At 36.4% G+C, this 15,490-nt stretch overlaps 1 pseudogene; it reads right to left on the minus strand.

Moving 5' to 3' along the window:
- Positions 1-8,002: 8,002 nt before the first annotated feature.
- LOC130541899 (UPF0711 protein C18orf21-like) lies at positions 8,003-13,882 on the minus strand (annotated as a pseudogene).
- Positions 13,883-15,490: the final 1,608 nt, after the last annotated feature.

Here is a 15,490-nt window from a genome sequence, read left to right on the forward strand (position 1 = left end):
TTCATTCTCCCTCTCCCTTGTGCTCTCCCACTTTCTTCCCCTCTTACCCTTCCTTCCTTCCTTCCTTCCTTCGCCATGTGCCTCACTAGTTATCCCATTACCATTTACTAAAAAGTCCATCATTTACCGATAGATCTGCACAACTTTATCAGTCTTAAATTACATGCCCATACTAATTAATTTCTTGGCTTTTTATTCTTTTGCATTATTCTACTATTAACTTTTCATTACTATGTTGTCATAATTACCATTGCTTTATAACAAATTGACATGTGATAAAGCAACCTTTCTCACCTTGTTATTCTACAAGAGGATTCTGACTACTCATGGATGCTTAAGTTCCAAATACTTCACGTACTCAGCTTATGAAATTACACTGAAAATTTATTGAAATTTGATTCTATTATATATAGAAACATTTTAGGAAATTTGAAACTTACGCATTTAATCTTTCAAACTATGAACCTGGTATATCCTCTCATTTATTTACAATTGGTCTCCTTAGTATCTTTTAGTGAAGTTTAACTTTTTTATAGGTATTATACATCATATTTTTAAATATACACTATATTTTTAATCTCCTAAGTGGAAACTTTAAAATTACATTGTTGCTTTATTAAAATACATTTTATGTTGATTTATTTTCACTAATCATTCTAAACATTATTACTTTACTAAATCGCCTATAGATTCCTTTAGGTTTTCTACACAATTATATCATACTTGAAGAAAGACTATTTCTTCTTTCCAATCTTTTATAATTTATTTAGGGGTAAAGACTATATATTATTCCTCAAATATTTGATACACCTCACAAGTGGCAAGAGACCTTATTCTTGTCATCTGTTCTAGAAATTAAAATTTATATATTTTATCAAAATTTCACATTTGTTAGTAAAAATTGATGATGTTGGTTGATTGTAATGATATATCTGTAATTATTTCTACTTTTTCTTTTCTAATATTAATTGTGCTTTCAACGAATATTTGTTAATGTTAGTCTATTCATAGAACCCATTTTTATATCCTCTGTAATTGATCTGTTACATTATTTCCATCCTATTACTTTTTCACATTTCTTAAATTGTATGTTTAGTTCATTAATTATTAGCATCTCTTCTTTGATAATATGCAATTGATGCCATAAACTTTTGAGTACTATTTTAGCTGTGTACTATGAGGTTTTATATTTAGTATTATATATTTAAATGTATTTTATATTTAATAAAACTATAATTTCTCTATAAAACTTTATTTTTATATTTAATAAAAAGTAATTTTATTAAATTATATTTAATAAAACTACCTAGTTCTAAGTATTTTCTACTTTTGATTATGACTTTTTAAATTTGTGGACGCATCTAGACACATGTTAGTATATTTCTGTTACAGAATTTAACCTAATTTCACTGGTTGTTAGAGATAGAAGTCAGTTGACATTTGGCAAAATTTATTTATAAAATATCTTTGTCAAATTTCTTAAGTGATACATGAGAGATTCAAAAGAATAGCGTATGATATCTATTTGATCAAGCTAGGTAATTTTGTTGTGTAAATCTTTTATGATCTTTGTTCTTTTGCTTGACCACTCATATATTTAAAACAAAAGCCATATACCTTCTCTGTAGAAAATCTGGGAAATATGAAAATTAAAATGAACTAAAAATATTACTTGTAATTTGTTCATTGAGTGATAATAGTTTGATTTCATTTTTCTAATTAACCACTTAAAGCCCTTCTGAAATATATTCTACATAAGTTATAGACATGAATCAATATAGAGATGAAGATAAAGATACAAACCAATTACCTCCCCGCCTTAAAAACTGCTACCACATCTTTGGGGCTTACTTAACCAAAATAAGGTAGGCCTGTACGTCTCCAAACATCAGTGTCTTATCACTCTACTATTGGTGATATTTCTGAAACAGCTACGTGGTGTCACTAATGAAGACTAGTTCTACAATAATCCAGTAATTGTTGCCTGCCTGGGCAATACCTGGGTAAAGATGTAAAGTGGGACTAGAGATTTTGGTAAACCCTAGGCATGACTTCAACACGAACTTCACTGAATCTCAAAAAGAAAAAAAAAAAAAGGTGTATGTCACAATTTCTTAGTTTAAGGTCCTTGTCCCAAACAAATTCACCCTCAACCCTTAGAGACTAACTTCGCACACTATGCGAGAGGCAGCAGCCTTGTTCAAATCACAGAAGGTTTTATTATACACCCACTAGCTCTGATTCCCTCATCTGTATATTACATTTAAATAACTTAAAAGAAGACTTTTCGAGTAATTAATGCCATTCTTTGCCTGATACAGATTTTCAAAAGAGACCATTTTATTAATTAGCTTGCTAATAAAAGAAAGATCTTTGTTCCTGTTACTTCAATTGGAAAACATAGTTTTCCTATCAAATTCTCACTTAGTCTCATAATAAAATCATGTTTTGTAGTCCATTTCATCTTAAGACTCAGGTTGCTAATAACATTCAGAGTGGTAAAGATTAATTAGTCACTTGTCTGAATCCTGAGGGGATTTTCATGGACTGTGTTGATTTCTTTTTAGTAAGTCTGTGATCAAGCTAGGTCGATGTTGTTCAAAAAGGAATCTGACTCTTGTTAAAGACAGTGAGGAAGACCCCATTCAAAACCATTACTGCAATGGGGTTTTGCACCAGGGGAGAGAGAGTTAAGAGGGAGAGAGCGGATGGAAAATTATTGAGAGAGTAGGCTAATTCCTGCTTAAATGACCTAATAGGATGCTTACTGAAGTCAAGCCAAGACAATCAGACATCACCTGGGCATGGTGAGGGATCCGAAGTTTGGTCAGATACCCAGAGTGACCAGATATTGGAGGGTAGGGATTCCCTCTAAACTGATTTAATAGGATTTTTGCTAAAACTGGCTCTACAAGGACAAAGACTGAAGCCTGAGTTTGGGCTTAGTGGAGCAGAGAACTCAGAGGTAATTGACTGAAGTCTGACCAAGGAAGAAAATCTTTGTCAGGGAATAGTTTTATATGCAGAGAGATTGAGTGCTAAGCCAGCACCAGGCACCTACCTAGCATTCCAAAGAATAAGTGGCATAAATCGATATACATGTGAAATAATTAAAATTCAGCAAAATAATGACAAAATAAAAATGGGTAATGTTTTCAGCAAGATTCTGCTTTATATTTGTATAATCCAAAATTCTAAAAAGATCTTCCTAAAGAGAATGTTAAGGCTTATAAACGCATCCTTTGCACACACACACACACACACACACACACACACACAAAGAAAAGAAAAGAAAAGAAAAGAAAAGAAAAGAAAAGAAAAGAAAGGAAAAAGGTTGTGACAGGGTTAGAATCTAAATTACTCAGTTCCACAGGCTGCTACTTTTTACACAGCAGCTGGATAATGTATTTTCAGTCTGGTATATTTATAACAAATTGTTACCTTCAAAATATTGGAAATTATCTATGAACCACTCTTCTACCTTGACAGACACATAAAATCACTGATGTAGAATTAAGTGTTGAAAAATTTTGAAAAAAAGATTTTTGGAAATAATTTTAAATAACACAGGTATTGGAATCAGACAAATCTAAGGTGAGTACTTGAACTATGATTTCTTAGCTAAAGGCCTGGTATCAGTGATATAATCTCTCAGTTTTATTTTCCTCATTTGAGGACAGTAATATGAACCCATCTTTCAGGTTCATTGTGAATATTAAGTGGAGTTTTACATGTAATGCACCGGAAACAGGGTCTGACACATTCTAAGTATCTGATAAATAACTTTTATTCTTATAATTTTCTGCAACAATAATAAAGTCATAGTGTTCACAACAGACTTGAAAGTCCTAGCTCCTACCCTATAGAAAAGCTAGTCTCTGCATTGTTCCAACAGAGGAGCAGAAATATAGAAAGTCTAATCCCAGACTTGCTATTCTATTTATTTTAAGTATTCAACAGAGGAAAGGAGTAAATGAAATGAGAGGACCTTTGCCAAGGGAACTAACCTTTTTTTATAGCATGTCCTCTGATTATAAAATGAGAGGGCAGCCACTTTTCAGAACAACCATAAAACAATTAAATAGCTATCCATTGTTACTGCCAGTTATTGCCATAGTCCACCCCCCTCTGGGAAAAGACTAACCCACAATGAACGTATTTCCTACACCTGAGAGGCCACACAGGTATTCACATTTTACAGGGAGTAATATTTTCTTTTGCAGTTTCTCCCTAAAGTATTTTATATCCTTCTAGTCCATAGCAGAAATTGTAAAATTTCAAATTCAGCAAACTAAAAAAAAAAAAAAAAAAAAAAAAAAAAAAAGAGAGAGAGAGAGAGAAAGAAAAGAAAGCTCTAAAACCTTGAACGGTATACAGACTGAGCTATAAGTGCGTGTTATTATACCATTTCAAAATGGGTTTGTATCATTTGATGCTCTACCATGCCTGTTACACACTTATTCACATATATCACTAATACAGGAATATACATAAAATACAGAGTATGTTAACTATGCTGTTTTATAAAACCAAATTAGTTTGTTGATTCACTATATCATACACCTGAAACTAATATAATGCTGTATGTTAACTATAATGGAATTTTTAAAAAAATAAAATAAAAAAAAATCAGTATGACGTTGTGTTTTTCTAGAAAATAAGACAAAAAAGGTTTTAATTTCAATTTATAAATGACAATGCACTTTTCATTATATTGCTTAAGTATGTTCTTCACTAAGTATAATGTAACTGAATTAGAAATCAGCAACAGAAAAATCTGAGAAATTCACAAATACGTGGAAATGAAACAATACCTTCCTAATAACCAATAGGTCAAAGAAGAGATCTCAATGAAAACCTAGAAAAATTAGAATACACTTCGAGAAGAATGGAAAATGAATACACAATTTACCAACATTTATGGGATATATAGCTAAAGCTAAATACTGTAGGGGAAATTTATAGCTACGAAGGACTATATTAAAGCTCAGAAAAGAGATCTGAACAGAGTTATAGATTTCCCCATCATCGATACATAGATCAAGGGTTTTTATTTTATTATTTCTTCTTTGAGTTGTTTTGTAAGTCTTAACTTGGTTTACAGAAAAGTTGGAGAACAACCAACTTTTTTATTTTATTTTATTTTATTTTATTTTATTTTATTTTTATTTTATTTTATTTTTATTGATTCCTTCCCCCTCCTTCCTTTTTTCCTTCCCTCCTTCCTTCCTATATATTTTCATTTACTTTTATTGAGGTGTAGTTGATATACATATTAGTTTCAGATGTACAACACGGTGATTTGATAATTCTGTACATTACGCAACGTTCACTGTAAGTGTAGTTACCTTCTGTCACCATGTGACATTATTACAATATAATTGACTATATTCCCTGAACTGTACTTTTCATCTCCATGACTTTTTTAATAACTAGAGGTTTGTACTGAACCCCCTTCACCTATTTTGCCCATCCCCCTGTCTCTGGCAACCAACCAGTTGGTTCTCCATATTTACGATTCTGTTTTGGTTTGTTTATGCATTTATTTTGTTTTTCAGTTTCCACATATAAGTGAAATCATATGGTATTTATCTTTCTCTGACTTATTTCAGTTAGCATAATAGCCTCATGTTTACTTAAAACATTATTTACGACAACCAAGTTACGGAAGCGACTTGAGTGTTCACGCATAGAGGAATGGATGTAGATTAAGAGATTTTATCTTTGTGGCTTTGGATTTCATAAAGTCTATGAACTTCCTGATTTTGAGTTCAGAATTGAGGGTCAGTGTGCTTTTTTTGTTGGAGGAAAAGCTCTTATAAGCCTCAACTTGATTAAAAACTGATACTGGTAGTAATTAAAACTTTAGGAATAAATTAAAATTATTCCTTACCTTGACGTATGATCAAAAAAGGTGATGAGAAAATGATCCCAAGGCAGATTTATGGGACACACTATGTGCATGGGCAAGATAGGCTTTAAAGATGAAAAAGATGGTTGTGAAACTGGGGTGACAGCCACATCAGAGCAGTGAGCTGCCCCAAGGAAATGCTGCCAAAGTATTTAAGTCCTAAGTGGGGTGTAAGCATGGCAAGTTAAGGTTGGGAAATGCTCACGGCTTTGCCAACAAATGGCTCAGTGGTGGCAGCTGGGCATGGTGTGTGTGAAAGCCACACTATACCGAGTGTGTACTGAGCACAACAGAAAGTGACCACGTCTAAGCTATGAGGGTTAGTCATTTATTCAAGAACTTTGGCTGGGGGTAGAGCACATGTTAAGTGAGAAAGAAAGGAAGGAAGGAAGGAAGGAAGGGAGGGAGGGAGGGAGGGAGGGAGGGAGGAAGGAAGGAAGGAAGGAAGGAAGACAAGGAAACTTTGAGAGGTGCTGGATGTTTGCCCCCTGACGGTGGTGAGGGTATCACAGGTATTTGCTTACGTCCAACCTCGTTGAACAGAACACATGAAATGTGTGCAGTTCTTTGTGTAGCAATTATACCTCAATAAATCTGTTACAAAATTTAAAAATAGGGGCACCTGGGTGGCTCAGTTGGTTAAGCGTCTGCCTTGGGCTCAGATCCTGATCCCTGTGTCCTGGGATGGAGTCCAGCGTCCGTCAGGCTCCCTGCTGAGTGGGGAGCCTGCTTCTTCCTCTGCCCCTCCCCCAGTCATGCTCTCCCATGCGCACATGCTCTCTCTCTCTCTCTCTATACCCCCCTACACGCATGCTCTCTCTCTCTAAAGATAATAAATAAAATTGCTAAAAAATTTAAAAATAAAATAATAAGACCTGAGGGGGAGAAAAAAGAAGCTTCACTGGGAAGAAAATAATAGTAAGCTAAAAGAAAAATCCATTTTTAGGAAGGTTCATAGATTAGCCTTTAAAATCATCATCAAAGTGGGAAATGGTGTCCTTAATAATATAACCCCCTGCACCTAACTCAGAGATAGAAATAATCCTAGAAATGCCATGATTCTGACCCATTACATACGTTCTCAGATTTCTGGCCTTTATAAAGGGGTTCAGGGCCTTCAAAACTGTCAAGGTGTCAGGAAGCGTTTTATATTACTTGCAATGTGAGAAATTTGTATTACTGAGGGGGGAAAACACACCATTTAAAAAAATTACATAGGTTTGTGTCTGTGTTTTACTTCATTCTACATGTAGGGACCAAACTGTTGCTTCAGGGTGCCTGGGTGGCTCAGTTGGTTAAGCATCGGACTCTTGATTTTGACTCAGGTCATGATCTCAGGGTCGCAGGACCGAGCCCGTGCTATGGGCTCCGAGATGGCCTTGAAGCCTGCTTAAGATTCTCTCTCCCTCTGCCCCTCCCCCATCCCACTTGTGCACACACTCTCTCCATACCCCTCAAAAATGTAAATACAGCAAAGCAAGGGAAAAACAAATTAATGGGAATTAGTTGATGAAATCCCTTTCTTGCATGACTTTACACTAGAGCGGCCTGGAGACCCCTTTGATGGACAGTTGAGGGTAGAGAGTTGAGCCGGGTACCGCACAGTGGGGACCACAGTGATCCTCCATTAATTTTCCAAGTTCCCAAGTCTAATTATGGCAACAAATATAAACATTCCGGAGTCAGAGAAGAAAGACACAAGCATTTCACACTGATTTTGATGCTGGCGCACTTACGTACATTTTCGAGAGGGAAGCTTAGCCATGTCTAGGAATGGGGTGAAGACAGACTGCCTGAGTTTTTGTTTTCGTTTTTCAATGTCCACATAATCTTAACTACTTATGATGACCTTTCACGTAGTTTTGACCCCCACAACCAGTCTGTGAGGTAGGCAGGTTTCAGTTATTAATTCTAATGAGGTATTTTCTCCATAAACACTGAAGGGTGCCAAAAAAAGTTTGCCCTTAGATCTAGTTTCCACGTATTGAAAGAATAAATACAAGTTAAAAAAAAAAAAAAAAAAAAACCTTTTTTCTAACTTTAGTTTCAGAAATTGCATCAAACATTTCTTTTTTTCTCACAGTCTATCCTTTACAGAGAAGATAAAAAAATTTCTGAAATATGCTTTTGGATTCTTTTAAGATTCTCTCTAAGCAACATTTTTAGTTGAGAGCAGTGTTTCCTTGTTTTGCTCACATTCTTTCAGGAGCCAGTGGGTGCTGACTATCCGTCCAGCTGCAGGTATTCTGAAGATTAGTGCTGGAACCAAACATATCGTGATTCAGGTTTGAAGAACGTTGGGTCGTCAGGCTGAGTTTACTTCTCGGAGGGGGAGGGCTGCTCTTCACAGAAAGCTTCTTCATTTACCAAAATGTTTAACTGTTCTATTGTATCTTTTACAAGTCATCCATATTTTTGGATTTTTTGTCCTTTTTCACAATTTTCGCTTCTTTAAAACAGCGTGTAATTTCTCTAAAAACTTTCTGTATTTTGGATGTCAGTTCAGGCTTCAGATTCAGGACACTCCAGAGTCATCCAGAGCCAGCCCCTGGAAACGGTGTGGACACTCTTGTTCAGCAATGCTCTTATCGTCACGTGATGAACGGTAGGTCGGGTGGAGGTAAGGGGCCTGGACCAGACTGCTATCTTATAGTTTCAGGGTGGCAGCCACTAGGGAAAACTTCTGCCTCTTTAAACTCCCTTTCCACGCAGCTACGACCTGGTGAGATAGGGAGACTCCTCCAGACAGGGGCTTTCCAGAATGTTCCTTATTTGTGGAGTAGTATTGGTATGGTTTCTTAAGGTTCCTGTGCCTCAAATGCCTTATCTGTAAAACGATGATAATAATAGCACCCACTTCACATGGATGTTGTGAAAATTGACAAAAAGATTTATAACCGTGCCTAGGCAAACAATAACATCTTAATAATTCATAGCTAATATTGTTATAATCACGGGGCGCCTGGGTGGCACAGCGGTTGAGCGTCTGTCTTCGGCTCAGGGCGTGATCCCAGCGTTGTGGGGTCGAGCCCCACGTCAGGCTCCTCCGCTATGAGCCTGCTTCTTCCTCTCCCACTCCCCCTGCCTGTGTTCCCTCTCTGGCTGGCTGTCTCTCTCTCTGTCGAATAAATAAATAAAATCTTTAAAAAAAAATATTGTTATAATCACATTTAATCTCAGGGAGTTCTGTATTCTTATGCACATGTTGGCAGAAGAAGAGACCACAGAAGCATTCAAGTCCCTGGCCTTTATACAGCCTTGGGCTGGTACACAACAGAGCCAAGATCTAATCAATTCTCAAGCACTTTTTGCTAGAGCACCCTGCCCCACACGTGATTAATGGACTCCTGGCCTCTCCTGCCTCATTTTGTATTCCTGATTTATGTCTTTGCTTTTTATTGTAATATGTTTACAGAAAGTCATAAAATTATATCATTAAAAAAAAACAAAACAGAGGTGGTCAGGTGTGTATGAGTTACAGCATGATTTTTGTGTCAGTTTAGCTCAACACTTCCAGTATATTCCGCCACCCAGCAGCAGTGAAATCTCTCTTAGTTAAAGGCAGAAATCCAAACAATTTCCAATTCACTCCAATTTTCAAACAGAGGATTTTACTGGACTCATGCAAACACAGACTATGCTGTTATATAAACAAATAAAACAGAAGACACAGCCCCGGTTTAAAACAAACAATACTTTTTAGTGAAAATAAAATTAAATTGTCACCAAAAGTTCTTGTACGCTGAAACTTAAATTGCCTGGTGAACTTGGATTACCAATATTTTTCATGCCGTTGCTTTGCAAAATGATAGCACCTTCCGTTCACTAGAGATAGAAAGTGACTACGAACCCTTAGAAAGTTAAATGCAGGTGCAAAGCTGTTGGTCCCAGCCTGGAAGATAAACTTTATATGTCCATGAAGACTGTCCACAAACCCCGACTGTGGCACCATGTTGTCAGGATAATTGAACAAATTTTAAGTCCAGGGAAGAGGATTTATTTTTTTGTGCTGCCAACGCTTATGGTGTTTTTAGTCGAACACAGCCAAGAGAAGAAACTGCAAAGTAATTAAGATGAGGTTTAAAGCCCAGATTTGTTCAGCCTGCTTCTTAGAATAGTTAATATTAACTGACTTTTACATTTAGATTCACTTAACTTGGCAAATGCCATGAAAACTAAATCACATAAGCTATTCTACACTGACACTCTTTCTACATCTGGGAAAAATGTCCTTGCTTAAGGAATAGTTTAATTTTGAGATGTTTTATGAAGAGTTAGACTACAAAAAAAAATGACTTTATGAACAATAACCATTGTGACTGTCTTAAAAAATAGTTTCAAGAAGTAATTGATTATTTTACTACACAAATAAATGAGTAGCATAATTACTCCTCCAACACATTTCCCCAAAATGAGTAGGTAGTGACGACTTTAAAAGATATTTTCATTGACTTTGTTATGCTATTGGACAACTTAGGAAATGTCAGAGATACTGTTTCTAGCATTCGAATGCAAGTTAGCTGATGTATCCACTTCAGGAGCCCCAGATTCCTGGTGGCTCAGTTTAAAGACAAACAGATGACAACCTATCAAACCCCAGAAACGGGTGGAGACAATTTCATATTTCTACTACAGACCCAATTAAATGGTTTCAAATAGTTTTCAATTGTATGGATTGAATCGTGCAGAGAAATGGTGGATTAGACAGTGGACTTTTCCTCCTACCTCTCCTACACTATTTTTATAAGATTCCCCCCGAAAAATCTGAAGTAGAAAAGAACTTCCTTTTATTCATAGTGATTACGTAGCAGAGCACATAACCCTAGAAAAGCGTGACCTATGTGGGGCAGGCTCAGGGAGGCATAGAGTTCAGGAAAAAAACAAAAAAAAAACAAAACAAAACAGCTGACAAGTCATTTTAAACAAACTCCATCCTTTGTTTTCATGCTTGGAAACACATGCTATTCAATAGATAGTTCATACCAACCTTTATAAAAATCCAGTTTCCTTTCCTAAATATTTCTCTCACATCTTCCTTTATAAACCCAAACCTTGAGTTCTGAAGTCATTCAGGCCAAATGAGCGATCATTCACAGGTGCCCATGTTCTAGGTATTTTATATTATCAGCAATCTTCACCCAGTTACTACAGTATCCCCATTTTTTAAGATGGGTTAACTGAGAAATGTAACTTGCCCAGATTTACACAGCCAAGATACTCAAAATATTTGATTTCAAAATTCTCACTTTAAAACCAGTGTGTTTCCTCTCGTTATTCAAAAAAGTCCAATTCTATAATTTAGAAAAGAGCCTAGTTCAAAAGATTTCTAATCATTAGCTCAAATTCACTGACAAATGTGTTTGTTTACTCCTCTCTCTCTCTCTCTCTCTCTCTCACACACACACACACACACACAGGGACGTGCACTCTGGCATACAAATTCATACATACATACATATGTTTTTCCTTCGTTATCTCAAGTTTTTATGTGTGCTTAATTTTAAAAAACGGGCTGTTTTCTTTTTTTTTTTTTTTAAATATCTAGCTGATAATCATTCCATTTGAAACGGTAATTACTAACTTTGCATTCTCACTCCAGGAGTCACAAACCTATTGTTTTTTTAAACCTGGCGGTTTGCATAGTTTCCCACCTGTGCAAAACCTCTCTTACGCAGGAACCAGGGTAAGAAGAAGAATATGTAAAAGGAAGATAATTACTAGGAGAATAAGGGTTCATGTTTAATGCATTCAATTCTTCAAATTTTCCATTATTATTTTATATATTTTATGGTAAACAGTACAATCTATTATAAAATGTTACACTAAAACTTGACAATAAAAATTGAAAAATCTGATGGCAAAATTCATTCTTTTTGACTAGTTGAAAAAGAAAACATAAAAAAATTATTCAAAACATTTAAAAACAGTGTTTCAATGGTCTCAAGCGTTAGAAATTATTCATAAAAGTTCAAGGGATTTAGTTCTTCTGCCATTTCTTTAAACCCTATGCAACAAATTAGTTTACTTTTTGAATCAGGAAAGAATAAACAAATGAAATGTATTTCAAGACACCAACTTAATATAAAAAAAATGATGTCAGAAAGTAGCATCCTAATAGAAGATTTGCTTGTAAATACAACCCTCTGATCACATAGTTAATCCTTCTAGGGACCAACACCCTTCCTGAAGCCAGATAGGCACCCCCAGGCACATACCCTGTCACCTCGTTAGCATAATAAAGAAACACCTATTATCAGAAAATTCCAAGAGTTTTTGAAGCTCTATATCAAGAACTGGGGATAAAGATTAGATATATTTTTATTATATCACAAATGCCCATTATGTATTCATTTTATCTGATATCATAATTGATACAGAGCTTTTACTATTTTATTCTGTCATATCTTCCTTTTTTGGTTGTTGTTTTTGAGATTACTTCCCAAGGCAATATATTCCTTACATAAAATTCTTATATAATATTTTAGAGAGAGAGAGAGCATGAGAGTGAGCACAAGTGTAACTACAATTAAATGAAAAGAAAAATAAAAACAAGAGAAAAACAATTCATACATTCTAAGTGCACAAGAATGCATTTCTACTGTTAGTTTAAAATTAATTAGCGTTAAGATAGGTTAGGGCTGAGATTAGAATAGACCAAGACTCCAGGACCGCTGGTCTCAATCACTCTTCTACTCCAGCTCCGGAGATGAGGAACCCCAAGTACAAGCACATGTACTAGAGGAAGCACTCCTGAGTGTGCCTGTGGGGTTCCTGAGGTCACCAACATTCTGCAAAACTCCATGTCAAACAGCCACGGAAAGCTTTTCCAAGCAGAGGAGGATGCCAGCATCCTCACAGAAACCAACGCGGCATTACGGAACGTTTGAACAACCAGAGATGCAAACTAAGTGTGTTTAGGACTTCAAGCACAGAAGCCCACAGTCAGCCGTCTGCTGGTCTAAAAGAGCCAGTCTGTCAGAGTCCTAGACAGCCATCCAAGCATTCGATGATTGATGCGTGTGTCCGTGCTCTTCGCGTAGGAAATGTTTTACCGCCTGGTCCTTCCTGAAACCTCCATCTCTTCATTTCAGCTGGTGCTCACAGACGCAGTCTGCCCCAGTCCACGTCCTGCCCAATTTCAACTGCCTTATACGTAGTCCTAACTTACCCACAAACTAAACCATCGGTCCACAACTGTGGATACACTTTTGAATCAACGGGTGGAGTTTTAAAAACGTCCATGCCTGAGTCTACCTCCACACTAATTAGAACCCCTAGAATTAAAGCTTGTGTATTTGTGTGTGTGTATGTGTCTGTGTTTTCAAACTCTCTGGTGTTTTCATGTCTATCGCGCACCGATCAGACAGGATCAACCTTTCCAGGTACTAGTTACAAAAGCAACATGAATCAATGTTTAGTGTGAACTCTGCGGCAAGGTACCAGACTAAAAATTTAACTCAACTGCTCAGTGCATGAATCTGAAATGCATGACCAGGAGCCATTTTTCGAAAAGTAGTAGATAATCTCCCAGAGCAAGATAGTAAAGTTTTGTCCCTTAACCTTAGGGAAAGCTAGAGTATCATTCAAATCAGGCCCACGGTATCTTTTGTGGAAGATATTAGCATAGCACAGTATCAGATGCCCCTACATTGCATAAATTGGTACAAAATCTCTCAGGAAGAAAAAACCCCAGAGCAATAGAATTATAGTTGTTGAAGTCAGAGAGCCTTTACACTATGATGACTGATCTTTTAACAAGGAAGACTAAGAGAGAGAATGTTTTCCAATTAGTGAATCACTTCTGATATGGGTTGGCTGGCTAAGCCAATTAGGTATGGATCAGAGAAGAATGCAGCCTGATAGAGATGGTTCAGTCCATCTTTGAAAGATTTTTATTAGTGCCTGTCATTCTGGAATGATACCAGGTACCGTTCTAGGCACTGAGGATGGAGTGATGGAGACAGGTGACATAGTCCCTGGACTATGTCTACAGGAGTCAGATGAGAAACAAAGAATGTAAAATATACTGTTAGGTAGTAATAAATGCTATGAAGAGCAATAAAACAGAATAAAGGGATAAAGGATGGTGGAGGGAGATGGTAATTTAGAACAGGCTGCTAATGAGGATTTGTCAAAATGGGTGAAGTTTGCCAGAGATCTGAATGAAAGAGTAAGAGGCATACGAATACCTAACTTAAAGGCATTTGAGGCAGAAAGAAGAGAAAGCACAATGGCCTTAAAGAAGAAATGAGCTTAGAATTTTAAGGGCCACAGAAGCTTATGCCTAAAATATAGTGAGCGAGGTAAAGAACAATAGAAGACACAGTTTGAGAAACAGCTAAGGGCCAGTTCATGCAAAGCTTTATAGACCAAAATAAACCTGGAAAAACAAGAAAGGAAAATGGAACTAAGCTCTTGTTTATAATGACCCCAAACTGGTTCACTCTTTCATTTTACACATTTTTAATAATATTATCTATAAATAAGTGGTACATAGTCAAACAGATTTAGAAAATTCTCGATTAGAAAACATTAAGTATGTTTCTTTGCCGTAATACTTCTAAGAGCATTTCATATTGTGACTTGTGTTCAATCTAAGACAGAATTTTTTGAATTTATTATCCTTGATAATTTTTTTTTTCATACATTATCTCCCAGGACGAGAGTTCTTGGCCAAACACCATAAAAAGATCTGTATGGAGAGAGATGAGCAGCCAACACCAAACCCAAATCTGTAGCTTCGTCTGAATACTGTCACTTGTCAACAGAATATACAGAGATAGGAGCATTTAAGAAATAAATTAGAGTACCTGGAGGGGAGTTATGTTAAGGAGATGCGCCCTTTAGAAGGACTGACTGGCCAACTAAAATAATTCAACGGTTGTTCAGCTCTTCCAATATTTCTTCCGCTCTGTTCCCCCTTCTCCTGTGCTTTCAAGTGCATAGTCAGGCTGTTGGTACTATCCCACAGCTCTTGAGTGCTCTTCCCGTTTGGGTAATTTCTATAGAACTTTGTAGCTCACTAATGTTTGTTTCAGTTGTGGAGTCTAATGAATCCTCTCCTCACAGGAAATCTTCATCCTCTGTTATGTGGTTTTTATGTCTAATGTTTCCATTTGATTTTTTTCTTAAACTGTTTTCTCAGCTAACATTACCATCTGATCTTGCCTACCGCCCAGTTTTTCCCTTAGAGCCTTTGACACATTAATCATGGTTCTGAAATTCACTGTTAGATGTTCCGGGACTCGTGGCGTATCTGACCCTGGTTTGCATTGCTTACTTCTTTGGGAGAGTGTTTTGTCCTGTCTTTTTGTGTGCTTCCTAAATTTTGTTGTTGAAAGCCAGACATCCCTTTTAAGACGGTAGAGATGAAGGTAAATATTTTCTGTAACTCTTGGAAACGGGCATGCCTTTTCTTCTGGTAGACCTTTAGTGTGGAGGGTTGAGTTAATTTAATGGAGTGGAGCTGGGTTTGCAGTTTGTTGTGTCATGGTCACTTTCCAATCTTGTAGAGGCATATTGAGGATGAAAGCTAGTTTGCCAGGGGGTTTCTTCAGTGTCTTCTCTGTGAGCTATGCC

This window comes from Ursus arctos, unplaced genomic scaffold (assembly GCF_023065955.2).
Source record: "Ursus arctos isolate Adak ecotype North America unplaced genomic scaffold, UrsArc2.0 scaffold_27, whole genome shotgun sequence".
Lineage (NCBI taxonomy): Eukaryota > Metazoa > Chordata > Mammalia > Carnivora > Ursidae > Ursus > Ursus arctos.